General features: G+C 41.4%; 1 protein-coding gene across 3 annotated transcripts in view; it reads left to right on the top strand.

Annotated features, from left to right (window-relative positions):
• Nucleotides 1–14,627, top strand: part of LOC119501781 (protein phosphatase 1 regulatory subunit 29) — an 82,672-nt gene that overhangs the window by 11,938 nt on the left and 56,107 nt on the right. Inside the window, exon 1 of one of the 3 annotated variants that reach the window (XM_037792387.1) lies at nucleotides 9,846–9,965. The exons of 1 other annotated variant lie outside the window; for it this stretch is intronic. The gene's annotated coding sequence lies outside the window, so the exon portion shown is untranslated. Of the gene's footprint in view, nucleotides 1–9,845; nucleotides 10,097–14,627 lie in introns of those variants that run through there. One more of the 3 variants, XM_037792386.1, reaches the window with a different exon arrangement.

Here is a 14,627-nt window from a genome sequence, read left to right as displayed (position 1 = left end):
TATAATGTAAGATGGTGGTGGTCAGACGAAATTTTGTCCAGGATGGAGACACCGTCCGGGTGAAAGACTGACAGGAACGGCCGGTCCTGACGGAGTAATAAGAGGAACGAAATGCCTGTTGATGCTCAGAAGGAACTGTGTAGAATAATTCATCAAAACGACACTTTTGATGTGCACATAAGCACGGAGGCTTCTGTGGTTCAAATCTACACCCAATGTAATCAGTGGATATCTGTTGTGTCTGTGTGTAATTGTGGCTTGACAGCGTGCAACATCACTCTCTATTGCAGCGCTGCGCTGCTTCTTTATACTTATCTCACACCCACAAATCAATTAATGAGTGGAACATGATAAACGTCTACATAAATATAATATTGTTATTTTAATTGTAGTGAAAACCGGGACAATTTGTTAGTGACTGTTGAAAACCGGGACATTTGAGTGTTTTCAAGATATGTCACGGGACTCGGGACAGCTTGAAACCGGGACAGTTCCGGAAAACCCGTGACGTCTGGTCACCGTATCCCGGTAGGAAACACACAGACATCGTAGCTTCAGAGAGAGAGAGACGTCACTACGACTCTTTTGGGTGTGTCGTCTTTCTAATGACGTATTTTCACAGTCTGATACTTCAACAGTTTTACGACAAACTGAGACTGTCTAGACTTGCAAAATTATCTTTTAAATTGATAAACATAATCTGTGTGATTCGTGGAGCAATTCAAACAGGATCAAAAAAATCTATTTGTCTCTCTCTGTTGACTAGCGTTCATACTTAAGTGAGTACAGTGCTGGAGTAGATGCAGCACTGATGGACAGACAGGTGGTCGGAGGGCAGAATAATTCAGTTTGTTCCAGGGGATTAGAGATTAGAAACACATCTCTCACCCTAACCTACAGCCTGCAGACACACATCTGCACTCAGAAGCTGCTTTTAGTACGCTCACTGACTAAACCTTGACATGGTTTATACTGTATGTGTGCAGCTTCATTCATATCCAACAAATAAAAAACAAAACTTTCCCCATTCAGGTTCCTTCTGATGCTCTGTGGTGCTTAGTCAGCTTCTCAGACGGAGACTCACGGAGGCTAAAATGTAGAAATACGCTGTTGGCTTGAAGTAATCGATAGTCAAACAAATGCTACCTCTCCCCGCGGTCAATAATAATATTGATTGCTGTACATCCTCTGTTAAAACAAGCCAAGGGAAGTTCATTTCTTCTTCTTTTTTTCATTCTTTAAAACTACTTTTACTGCAGTTTTTCTGGTGTGTAGTCAAAGCGGAGCTGAACACGCTGACACACTGTAGGCCCCGAACACTAACAGACATATGCTCTATAACGTGCACAAGCCAAATGCACAAACACAGTGACACACACATGCACACACGCTCCTCTTCGCACCCCTAGGGGTTCAAATGATTTCACAAATGCTCACACTTAATCCACCAGCCAGGCGACAAAAGCTTAGACGAGTGTGCGTGATATAACGTGCATGTGGCGCTGTGCTGTGCTGTGCTCTGGTTCATATACCCAAATGAGCACACTTTTATTCACCAAAGTAAAACGGTTGTGATGATTTACTTCCTGTAACTGTAAACCTTTACAGCTAAACATAAAGTGGATGGTAATGGAGATGTGAATGTGTCGTAGTTGAGGGACTCTCAGAGGTGGGAAGGCGATGATGTTCTGAGGAATGAACATGTTGTTCATTTTATTTCACAGTCTTCTATACAAGAGTGATTCTGTTCTCATAAAAACATCCACTGCATGCATGAGTTGATGAGGACAGCGAGCATATATCTGTGTCTGTACTTTGTCAGATTGGCCTGAGGGAACGAGCTAGTCAGTGTACATACAGTGTATGAAGAGCTTTTCTTTAGTATTACACATCACCATCTTACATCTTACCTTTCTCTAAATGTTAAGCACAACTGTCACAACTGTTTTATGGGACATCACAACTCTATTGCATGTCTGCAAAAGGTAGTAACTCCCCCAAAACACTGCAGTCATGCTGCAAAACATCAGTTATGTGTCAGAAAGTCGGCCACCAAAGGGTTTAGATATTTCTTCACCATCAACCCTGGAAATGTTTCAAGTATAAAAATCTCTGTTTTGTTCTTCCTTTTTTTTGTACATCGACTATTTATATTACTCTACGATACCAGGATGTCAGTTTTGTCCAGCTGAATGTGGATCACAATGAGATTTTTACATTTCCGTTTGAACAGGAGGTCAAAGTTTACTGGGAAAAAGTCAATGCTGTAGCTACACAGAAAAAGGGATGCACATTTGTCTGGATACAATCAATCAAACTTTATTTATAAAGCGCCTTTCAAACAAGTCAAATGCAATTCGAAGTGCTGTACAGATGATTGACAAAAATATAGAGTTTTAAAAATGGATTTAGAGACTAATGCACACCAAAACAACAACTATAAAAGTTCATTGAATAAGAAAGCAAGAAGAGATGGGTATTTAAGATGATAAAAGATAAATAAAATACAAGGAAATAAAAATAACAATAAAAATAAATAAATAAATAACAATTATGAAACTACACAAAATAAGCAGATTGTATTAAAATAATAATTTTAATAAAATAAAATACAATAAAAGAGATAATAAAAATCAGCAATAAAAATGTTGATTAAACAAAATAGAGTAAAATAAACACTATAATGATGATGATACATGAAATAAGTATAAACAATACAAGTAAGTAAAAGTAATAACAGTAAATGTATCCGTGTAGTAAGGTATTACCTGTACTGTAAATAAAAAATTCTCTTATGATCTTTCATGTTAAGTCATATACAGGGAACATCTATGCCAAAAAATACAACAACAACTCTGCAATGATGAACAAAACTGTGGTAGATCAGTTAAAAAACAACATATTGTACCTCCTCGTCACAGATATTTATGGAATATACATGCATGTCTGACAGACTTTGATAATTGACTGGATCATTTTGCATGTGACGGCTCAAACGATGAGAGAATGTCTAGAAGTTGTGAAGAGGACGACAGTTTCCCTGGGATCAGTTTTGATCAGCAAGACATGTGCAGGTGGTTATTGTACTGACTCTTTTGCACATGTGACAAAACACGTGCAATTTGCTTGAATGAATGAGAAATTAAAATCTGTTGTGAAGGACGATTACAGCAACTGAACTGTAACACAGAGGATGACTCAACCACTGTATCAGCAAACAGCCCACACCTGGTAGCAGCAGTCCAAAGCAGATAATCTAAAATAAATGAATGTTGCAGCAGGAGAAATCTCTTCCTAAGATTTATTGATATAGATTTGATCTTTTCAGGCACAAAGAAATTGGCCATAGTTATTTTAAGAATGGAAACTATAAGCCACAGCTTCCTTTGTTACGTGATGGATTCAACAACAGAGACAAACATTATGATCAAGATTATGTCTCTGATCTACGCTAACATCTTATTTAGAGATTATCATGGTGTTGTGTTCTATAATGTGTTGACACAGAGGCCTGTTTTTTAAAGCGATTACAATATACTGTGTACATAACTTTGGATGTGCATGTAACACTTCCCAAAACATCACACAGCTTCCAGATGTGAATGCATGGAGCTAACATGTATTTCTCTTTGCCTGAAATTAGTTTAAAGCCTCTGAACACCCACACAGGTGTTCTCAGTTAATCGGGCTGATTAGACCTCTGCTCAGGACTGTGTGGGTATGTACAGACTGTAATAGAGTGCTACAGGAATGAGTCCTAAAACACAGAAAATGAGTTAGCATTTTAGCACTTCCTGTTCCCTCATCTGGCAGTCGATGGGTTTTTAGTTGGATGCGTGATATAAGGTGTGTGGTTTTAATGTTTTGTTCTACGATATAAAATATATCAGTAAATACCCCAGTCGTGACTTTCTAGTGACCATCACACCGACTCGTCCGCCTTTACAGCCTCATTGTGTATACTCACGCTCATGACCGTGGTGTAGTTAGTTTATAGCCTAACGTTAGCTTTTTACTTGAGGGAACTCAGGGCGATGCTAACTTCTTGGTTGGCCTACAAAAATACATCATCCCTGCAGCGCTCTATTGAGTGACATCTTCTCCTGTTAGCTGAAGTTGTAGTTTTGTTGTCTAAACCTAAAGAAGTTTTAGTTGTGTTGCCTAAACCTAAAGAAGTTGTAGTTTTGTTGTCTAAACCTGAAGAAGTTGTAGTTTTATTGTCTAAACCTAAAGAAGCCTTTTTGTTTGTGTTTTTCAACATGATAGAACGTGTTGCTTTTAAGTTTCACTTTCACTTTTACAACATAGTGGGTGTAGTAGGCCCCTACTAACCCACATCTATGGTGCTTATAGCGACTGATAAACGCCTATTTAATGGCCTGATAACAGTGGAATCGGGTGCTGCAGTAAGCTAGCTGTCATTAAATACCATCAAAATGTACGCTGGCTGCTTGTTAAACCATCACATCTTGTTTTCTATTTCTACACTTGTTAAATACAGAATACTGTTTGTGGGTGTGGAGGGTTGTCTAAAGGCACTTATTAGCATCAATGAGTAACTAATTACTTTTGCTTTTGAGGAATTAGTAAAGTAATGTTTCATTGAGTAATATGTGGTGTGTCGATTGCATTTTGTCCAACACTGATAATCATATATAGCTATTCAAGTGGAGCTGCCACAATATCACATGACGATGCCCTTTGTTTATATATTTTTGTTCTGTTTTTGGGGTGATAATAAAATTAGGAAAACAAAACAAAACAATGAAACCTTGTCCTGACGGTAGCCTGACATTATCTTAACATTATTCTGACGGCATCCCCACCCCTCAGAGATTTGTTATTCATCACCCAAGAGAGGTGGAGGCAGAGAGAGAGAGAGAGAGAGAGAAGGGGGGAGGATTATCAAAGTCCCCATCCTCCCTCTAATCCACAATGTTCTACCAGAGAGGGTGGCAAAAACCAAAACCCTTCTGACAACGGTTTGGTTAAAACATAGGGCTTGCATTGTGGCTGTTGGCAGGCTGGAAAGCCCTTTGGTTGAAATGTTCACTGACAACATGAAAGGTTACTGCTCATATATGCAGCTCGGGAGGGTGTTGGGATGAAAATGGAAGACTGAGCCTGTTTACCTTCTAAAATAGTGCGTCAGTGTAAACATGCCACCATCAACAGCAAAAAGCAAAGAGCTGACGTGGACATCTCTGGAGGTAAAAGAGTTCATTATGCCAGAGGGATTACTCCAAGTGTGTGTGAGGAGGATGTTATCATGTGTTTGTCCAAAGTACCGCTGGCCCCAGTCGGAGGCTGCATTGTGCTCTGGATATATTTAAGGCATATCCCAGCATGCATCACACTCCAGCAGTACTATATAGCCCACCCACATTAAAGCAGCAGTGGGGAGAAACGGAGCAAATATGATTTTGAAAAAGTTATTTTTATAAAACTGTCCTGACGGTAGTGCATGAGACAGGTAATCTGAAAATAATCCTGTGTCCTCCAGTGCTCCTAACGGCATCAGCATGATTTCACAGACCGGAGGAAAACAACCAATCAGAGCCGAGCTGGAGCCTTGCCATCTCTGAGCAGCTGTCAATCACTCACCAACTCCAATATCAAACAGTCAAACTAGGCAGCGCTGATCAAATATGAATTCATATTCTGAAACCTCTTGTAGTGTACTGTTTAGCTGTAAAACAAGCAGCCATGTTGAGATCTTTTGAGGAAATACCAAGCCCCGCCCACCAGCCGGAGCACAGCCAATAGGAACGCTCTCTCTCTTTGAAATGACCTGTGATTGGTCAAAGTCTCCCGTCACAGGCTAGATGTTCTAAAGCCTGAAAACAGAGCCATGAGGAGGAGCAGAAGTCTCTCAGAACATTTGAATTAAAATATGCTGAAAGGTTATTATGGAATTTTTGCCCAATGATGCCAAAAATATTCTGCCTACTGCGGCTTTAAACACATATAGACACACATACATTAACATCCACATGTCCAACACTGTACTACATACACTGATGCATACATAACCTGAAGGGTTTCCACATGAATCAGACTCATGATTCAGCAGACTACCTTGAGGGAGGACAGGTTCATGCACATACACACACAAGCATGCAAAAGGCATTCAAACACTATAGGTTTACAGACGTTTCTGATGTCTATCTTTTATCTTTTGGCTGTTATTTTTTTTGTCGCTGATGCTCTTCTTGTCTTCCTCTCTCTCTCTCTCTCTCTCTGTCGCTATGTCTGTCTTTCTCCCTCTCTTCCTCCCTCTCTCACCCGCCTGAAGCTGTGCAGTCGGGAGCCTCAGTGGCAGATTTTGCCTGGCAGTACTGAGGACACATGCACCTTGAAGGAAAGACAGAGACAGACAGACGGATGGGTGGTGCGATGGAGATAGATGGCGTTTGTTAGAAGCCCAATTTCAGTCGTTCCTCCTTTCCAGTTCTTCCACTCTGTCAGCTGTGGGCATTGCTGTTTATTTACCATCTCCCTGCTCCCAAATTATGAAGAAATGGAAATTTAGCAGTGTAGTTGGTGACTTACTTGTACAGTAATGTTGAGGGTCTTCGGTATGCTGTTCTTCGTGCTTTCTTTCATGCTTTCTTTGAGGAAATTTAGCCTCATTTCAATTCTGATTAACTACGACTGAGGCCCAATCCCAACGTCCACGCTCACAGACTCACAAACTTTGAGGCGTGTTCCCACCAAGTCCCTGAGGATTAGTAGGGCTGTCCCACCGTCAAATCGTCAAGTCTTTGAGGGCTCAGCTCGCAGACATTTTGAGCCCTTTATGAACACTTTCCGTAAATCCACATTTCTGCAGACTTAACCCACAATTCATAGCGTTGTGACGTTAAACGCAGGGTTACCACGGTTACCAGGGGAAGCCCCGTAGCCTAAAACAAAAGTAGACAAAGAGGACGGCACACGGGTCTTCATATTTACATTTACACAGAAACATTCAGGATTTAAGATGGTAGATAAAAAACACATGAAATCAGAGGAACGCAGCTTTAGACTATATTATACTATATTATATAGTATATTATATATTAGACTATATTAATACTCACCTGGTTTATTCATCAGACAGTTCTTTTAATTTTGCTTAAAGGGACTCTATGTAAGAATCAGAAATGTCTTGTTAACAGCGACACCTGTGGCCGTTAGGTCAACAAAAGTCAGCATCCTGTTGCTCGTGCTTGTGCTCACTCTACATAGACATGAACAAGCATCACTCAACGTTACCTCTTTTCTCGTAAGGCAAGAGTCTGGAAGACGTTCAAATAGGAAGTATAAAACATAAAATAAAAACAGGAACGTGATCTGTCGCAGCAAAGTACCGTCCCATTCATATTTCTACCATTTCAAGCCTTCGCAGTCTCTCACACCATCTCAACCATTTACCAGGTGACGTCAATCAAGTCCCCGAGTGTTCAGGGCTGAAGGCCCTGGGGGGGGGGGTTTGGGATTGGGCCTGAGTTTATGAAACGTGCAAGAGCGAGACAGGAAGTTCTCCAGAATGTCTGCTGCATGCTCGACTTGAGCCTTTGGCGTGGTTATCTAACCAACAGTGACACATTCACCAGATGGGGGCTCCTTCCTTCTAAAACCGTCGGCCCACCTGCTTCCCCCCGACTTTGTGACATCACCTTCACACACCTGCTCTCCTCAGATTGTTAAATCTTTGGAACGGCAGCCTCCATGTCTTGCCTTACAGGGTGTTTATTAAAACATTTAAGTAGCGTTTGGTGTTTGTGCCTCATAGGGCCTTGTGATGAGGCACGGGTGCACACTCACAAACCACTGTGTTGAACGGATGGAGGGAACCATCCTGTCAGTTGCTGCACACATTTTGCAAAAGACTCATTACATATGTTTTTATTTAGAACAGGGCACACAGTATGTTGGCATACAGTCTGCTTCATCGCATGCAATAAGAAGCAAATATATGATTCATTCTGAAACGTCCTCCTGTCCCGATGATCTCACAAACATCAAGCAGCACGACGCATTAAAACCGGATGTTTGCATAATCAAATTACAAATGGGAATTGTCCACATGAACACGACGCGACTGACTGCTATCGTTATTTATCCATGTGTAAAGCAGACTTCCTCCTGCATTATTTGCCCGCTAAGTTAGAGATTATATTATAAATGTGTATGCAGCAAAGTGGAAGCATTTCAGGCATAATTAGGTCTTTTTTCATCGCTCTTCCAACACACCCAGAAACCACAGATACAGTGAGATCTGGCATGTGTCCCATTGTGTTATGGGCATGGGGTCAGGATAATTAAGAGCTGTTTGCATGCATCAGATACAGATGGAGAGGTCAAGACTTTCTCATGCTCAAGAAATGATTTGTCAGGAGTGCAGCAGAGCGGAGCAGACGTAAGAGGCTCCGAACATGCAGCTGGCTACGCACACATCAAATTACTCATAAGATTTTGAACATGAGAGATGGGGGGGAAAAGGCCTGCTTCATATTTTATGAGTTCTTCATATTCATGTAATAGTTGTGCACATTGCACACCTGACACAAGTAATAAGAATAAAACCTAATGACCGCTGTGCATCTGGCTAAAGGGAAGCACTGCTAGTTGTGTAACAGCAGGCCGGCCTGGAGCTCACTATAGAGTCCGTTTGACATTTGATCATACATGATGCTGGTTCCTCCTCTCTAATTACTTCATCCTCTCTTTCTATTTCTTGCTGTGAGGAAGAGTAAGCATACAGCATGCATGCAGAAGACTTCCTTGTGTCGCTCTGTGTCAGACTGCTGAAGTGAGCAGTATGTGGACTCTGAAGATAAAGATGTCAGAGCCATTAGGGGACGGACTCGGTCAGGAACCCACCTGGAGATACGCCACCAACCATATGGCACACAATTAAATGTTGAGTAGTAAACACATACATTTTATATATATAATTGGGATGGGACAATATATATATATCACGGATCACAATAAAAAACACTCACAATAGGCTCTTTCGAGATCAACTGTGCCTCTGCTGGAAAATAGACGAGATCAGGCGTTTTAAACATATTTTGAATGACAATGACTTTGTCCAGGATCATCTTTACATGATATTTTCAGATCATCTCATGTCTAATCTATAATAACTGTAATATTCTGTAGAAAAAGGCCATCCAGAAGTTAGGTGAAGTTGTGGATGCAAGAATTAAGTTAGATGGACTGTAACTCTGCAGAGGGAGTTTAACTTTTTATGCATTAGTTGAACTCCAGTTGAGCTCCAGTTGATTAATATTATTACTCCAACTCACACCCTTGACATCGACGGTCCATTAAAACATCTGACATCTAGACAAGCTGTGTAGAATTTTTTTTTTCAGACGTTGACGGGCTGAATATTCAACCAGTCGCTCTGAGGACCCATTTTAATGCAGCAGTTTTGACAGTCATGCAAAGTACAGGACTGAATGTTTAAAAGATCATTTTACTGTAAATGATGCTTTGATTGTCCGGCTCTGACTCTGACAGTCATTTTCTCTCTAATTGCTGCTCTGAGCTGCGTGAAGTTCAGACTGGTATACTGTCACTTTGTCCTTTCTTTGACACATAATCACACACCCAGCACAAAGTGCTTCATTTCAGATGCTCTTGACTGAACAGGCTGTCAGACTAAACGAGGTGCACCATATCTGCATGCTCACTTTCCCTCTTCTAATCCTTCTTGCTACTGTTAATCTACCTGTGATGACTCCTTCCCATCTTTGTGCCTAGTCTGTTTCCTGTTTTATTTTGAAAGTTAACTCTCCTCATGTGTCATGTCTGCTTTTACTTCCTATCTTTGTGAGTTTTCTGGTCTTTTTGTGATTGTCTGCCCCGCCCTGATTTGTTCCACCTGTTTCTCATCACCCTGCTGATTTAAAGTCTGTGTGCTGAGCTCTTCCAGTGGCAGGTTTCCTGCTGGTGTTCCTCGTGCCATGGTTTGTCCTCAGTGTATATTTGATGCTGTGTTCCCTCAGCCTGCTCCCTCTGTTTCTTTTTGTCACCTTTTGTTCATTTCACCTGCCTGCCTGTCTTGTGTTTGAGTCCACCTTTTGAACTGAAACCAGAGGTTAGTTTTCACTGCTCACCTTGATGACATGCTGCAATTAACAAAGTCTGGAATAACACATAATGTGCAGAGACACAGCCACCCACACACACACACGCACACACATGAGATTATTAGTGTCACCCACCATGGACCCAGGAGAAGGTGTGGAGGCTATAGAAATGCTGACTGCGCCCGGCTATGATTAAGGCTTCTGTCTGTTTGTGAGTGTATACAGCTGAACAAGAGGAAAAAAGGACTGATTCACTTCCTCTCATTGAGTCAGCAGCTGCTTCTCTTTGATGTAATGATGAGTGGGAGAGCAGGATGGAGAAGGAGAGAGAGACAGTGAACATCTGTAAGAGAGGGAGAATTGTTACACAGGTGTCACTTCAGAAAACGTAAGCTAGAGAGCCGACCAGCTCCAAGTCGGGGGGCCCATGTTGCTCAAGCTAGTGTCCAACTAACGTTGTATATGGCGCCTTAATGTTTACCATGTTCAAGAGAAGAGTCCATATGAACCATATGAATAATATGTCTGAGGAATATGTTGATATTCCCAACGGCCTCATCTTCTTCCTCTGTCATTATGTCTTTGAATTTCCTGCCGTTAGCCTCTGTGAGGTTCTAGACGTCGACAGTAATGTTAACATTGCCGTTGCTTAGCAGAGGTGTTCACACGACTTGAACGTAAAGCATATCGTGTACATGACTTCCCATGTTGTAAACACGTGCTCACCAGCTTCATTTGAGGGCACCAATAATGCCTAGTTCACACTACACGACTTTAGCCCTCAATTTTTCCGCAGATGTGCCGAGCGGCGAGCCAATTAATGCCGATCTGATCTGGGGCTTTTATCGGGGACCTCCAAAAAGTGTCTGGGAGCGGAACATCAGGGCTAAGGTCGTGTAATGTCAATTAGGCATAGCGTAGAGACACAGGTTGACGGTAAACCTGAGCGAGGAGTGGTCGCCTATAACAACAGGAACAGGAGCTTACTACGTGTGTTGCATTTGCAACAGGGAGCAAAGCTGTTGTTGCACCTTAAGGAATAAATAGTAAAAAAAGAGTGTGTAAACAGGCTATTTTGCAAACACATGCACCAACAACAACATCAGCAATGTGTCACGTCCTTTACCGTGTATTTCTCACGTGTGTTTTTGAGACAGAACGTAGTTTGGATTCCTCATCAGGGATTCTTCCTATGAAAGATGTTGTAGTGTGTGACCTCCTGTCTCCGGTCAGTCATGTAGTGTGACAGCGAGTTGCGTCGTGTGTACTGTACTGACATCTGACGACTTTGACAGTCTCTTAGTGTGACCGTGGCTTTAGTGATGGTAATGTGTTTGAGCTAGTTTCAATACGGTGTCGACTTTGTCTAATTTGTCTATTATAAACATGCACTGGAAGCTGAGAGAGGAGTCAGACATGGCGTCCATCCATTATTGAGACTAGATAGAAAACATACTTCATTTCCTGGTGAGGGAGCAACACATGCTGACGAAGTGGGAAGTCTAGGGCCATCAAATACTGCAAATAACTGCGAGGAAAAACAAAGACCACAAATAGCGTGTAAAGCCTGCTGTGTGACTGTTGAACAGAATACATATTTGCTGTTCTTAGAGCTGCATCAGTTAGGTTAAAAATGAAAGTTTGTCCAGACTGGGTCACTACAGTTCCAACATCAAATCAAACAGAGCCAGAGTCCAAAGTGTAAAAGACTTTATTCTCTCCGGAGTGCGTACATTTGCTGTCGGCAGATTTCAGAACAGATTTCTTGAGCGCAGCTGGAAATTGCTGCCTCGACATTAAAGGTCAGAGAGGGGTTCACCCGAAATGCGAGAATTCCTCCTCCAGGGAACGTGAATATATCCCCTGCAAATTGAATGGAAATCTGGCCATTAGATTTCAACATCTTGGGTAGAGAGATGACGTTTTTGACCCGAGGGTATCCCCCAGAGGACAGCTTCTTGGAGTTTTTCTTTAAATGGAAATGGTTCAAGCGTGACTGTGCAGTACATTTGGGGCAATGTTTATTCAGAACTCAACTGACAGCCCTGGTATGGTCCTTTTTTAAGATGAAATTTCTCCTTGGAAATCCATTTCTGACCCGTGGTATGGAAACACTAGTCGGCTTGCTAGTACAAAAACATATCCTTAACCCCCTGAGGTCAACGCTGTCGTATAGGACAGATAATTACTCTAGTTACTATTTTTAGAATATCTCCAGAACGCTGCAGTGTAGAGAATAACTTTAACTTAAACATACTCATATTCCTTTCAGACGGGTTGTTATCCAGCTTGGAACAACAGGGTTGTTTCAAAGACTTCATAAAAGTAATAAATCCAACAATGAAAGTCTTCTGTGAGCTAACTTTTTGTAGAAAAATGGGCAGAAAAACGCCAGGACTTCTCTGTAAAACAATGTAAATATGTTTTGATGTGTGTTGGTTAGAATAATAATTTTTCCTCCCCCTGATTCCCAAGACTTGGGAGAACATTTTCCAAAAGCCCCAAAACCTTGTTCCTTATTGTTCCCTGTGTGGTTTCAATACATTTCTGTGAGATTCAATTTCTGTTTTTTGTTTTTTTTCTCTTGTCTTTATGGTCATTTTAATGATTTATACATTCATGTGACATCACTGCAGCATGCATAATCTGATAGCCCAGTTAGTGTTGAGATTCTAGAGTAAATTTTACAAAAGGGAGACCAGGCAGAGCAAAAACCCCAGAGGGTTAGAAAGTAACATGAATATAAAATCAGGATTACACAGCATATTTGAGGAATGACATTCATTTTCTTTAATCTTTTTATAGTCGTGCTATGAAAATAAGCAACACCACAAACAAAGTGGGCCTCAAGTGTGCTCCAGTTTTATCTGCTCTTTGATTCTTGTGAAGCTTATTTTTGCTGAGCAAACACTAAACACCAGAAGATGCACGTCTTCAATGAGGTCCCAATCTGTGCGTCTTTTTTTTTTTTTTTTTTTAGTCTTGAATGTATTTAGTTTTTGTTGTGAGAGCACACCGGGGAGACGCCTCAAATCTGTTTCTGTTTCAGCTGGAAACCTTGTGTGTTTGTGTGTCCACGATAACAAGCGCTAGGGTGCACGCAAAACTAGGGCTGGGACGATACGCCTACCTACCGATTCGATACTATCACGATACTTGGGTGCCGATTCGATATGTATTGTGATTTTTTGGTATATTAGTATTTATTGCAATTTATACGATAACATTTCCTGCTCCCTTTTTCGCACTTTTTTTTCGTATATTTTGCAGACATTTATCTGCCTTTTTTAAGACATATTTCGGACTTTTGTTTGAACATATTTCTGCCTTTTTTTCTGGAAATTTTTTGGGCCATATTTTGGACACACTTTGGCATTTTTCTGCTTTTTTCTGCCATATTTCAGATATTTTTTTAATATCGTTCGGCATTTTTTTGGATTTGTTTTCGGTCATATTTTGGCCTTTTTTAGAAGTTAGCATGCAGCTTTAGCTCTGCTCTGTCTAGCTCTGATTTTCCCGTAAATGTGTGAAACCCAAAGTGTTTCCATCCTTTACTGGATGTGTAGTGTTTACCACGCTGGATTTAACATGTGAGGGTGCAGGTCGTATCCACGTAGACCCCTCTGACGTTTTCTACTTTTTCATCTCGGCTCGCTGAGGTTTGTTTTAGTTGACGGATACGGAACGCATATGACGTCACACTACTAACTTCCTTTCACCTCCACAGAGACTCAAATGAAAATAAAAAATCGTAAATAAAAAAATTGCGATACATAGATGAATGTTTTGTCCCCTCCCTACTCAAAACTCGCTCTGTGTGAGTATATTTCCCTTTGAGTGAAAGCTCATAGGATGTGTTTTTTCACATGCATATGCCTGCTTACTGTGCCTAGTCATGATCGAGTTTAATGCGGCTCTCTTTCTCCATTTAACTTGTAAGGGAGGAGCAGGATCAGCCCAGTATTACTGCTGAAAATGAGATGTCACGCTCCGCTCACTTCGGGGCAGCCGGCCGGGCTCTCCCTAACTGATTTAGGCTGTCTGTGTGTGGGTATGTGTGTCAGGGAGAGAGGGTGAAAGTGCTGGAAGGAGAGAGAGAGAAAAGACAGATAAAGAGAGGCAAACCAGTAGAGGGAGAGAGATAGAAAAAAGGGAGCTGTGTATGTCAGATTCTCTGACAGTTATCTGCACAAATTATTCACAGATAGGCGGCGTGTTGTGTGCTGATGGCTCGAGGTGCGATGTGACAGGTGTCCTGCTCGGCGACTGAAACGGGGAAGATAGGTAGCATCCCATTATATATAGTAGCACTTACAGACCCAGCCATCTGTCACCTTGGTCCCTTCTGATGCATCATCAGCCATTATTGTCATCATTATTGTTATCCTGCTTGTCTGCCCTGGTAATGTTAATTTAAGTGAACCACAGCAGCCGAAATGAAGTGAGAGAAAGTGAGTAGGAGAGAGGACAGAGAGAGAGAGAATGACTATATGGGCATAGATGGATAGATGGATGGATAGATTCTTCCTCTGTTGTGTC

The sequence above is a fragment of the Sebastes umbrosus genome, chromosome 14 (genome assembly GCF_015220745.1).
Source record: "Sebastes umbrosus isolate fSebUmb1 chromosome 14, fSebUmb1.pri, whole genome shotgun sequence".
Classification (NCBI taxonomy): domain Eukaryota; kingdom Metazoa; phylum Chordata; class Actinopteri; order Perciformes; family Sebastidae; genus Sebastes; species Sebastes umbrosus.
The sequence above is the reverse complement of the archived record's forward strand: the minus strand, read 5'-3'. Positions and strand labels throughout refer to the sequence as shown.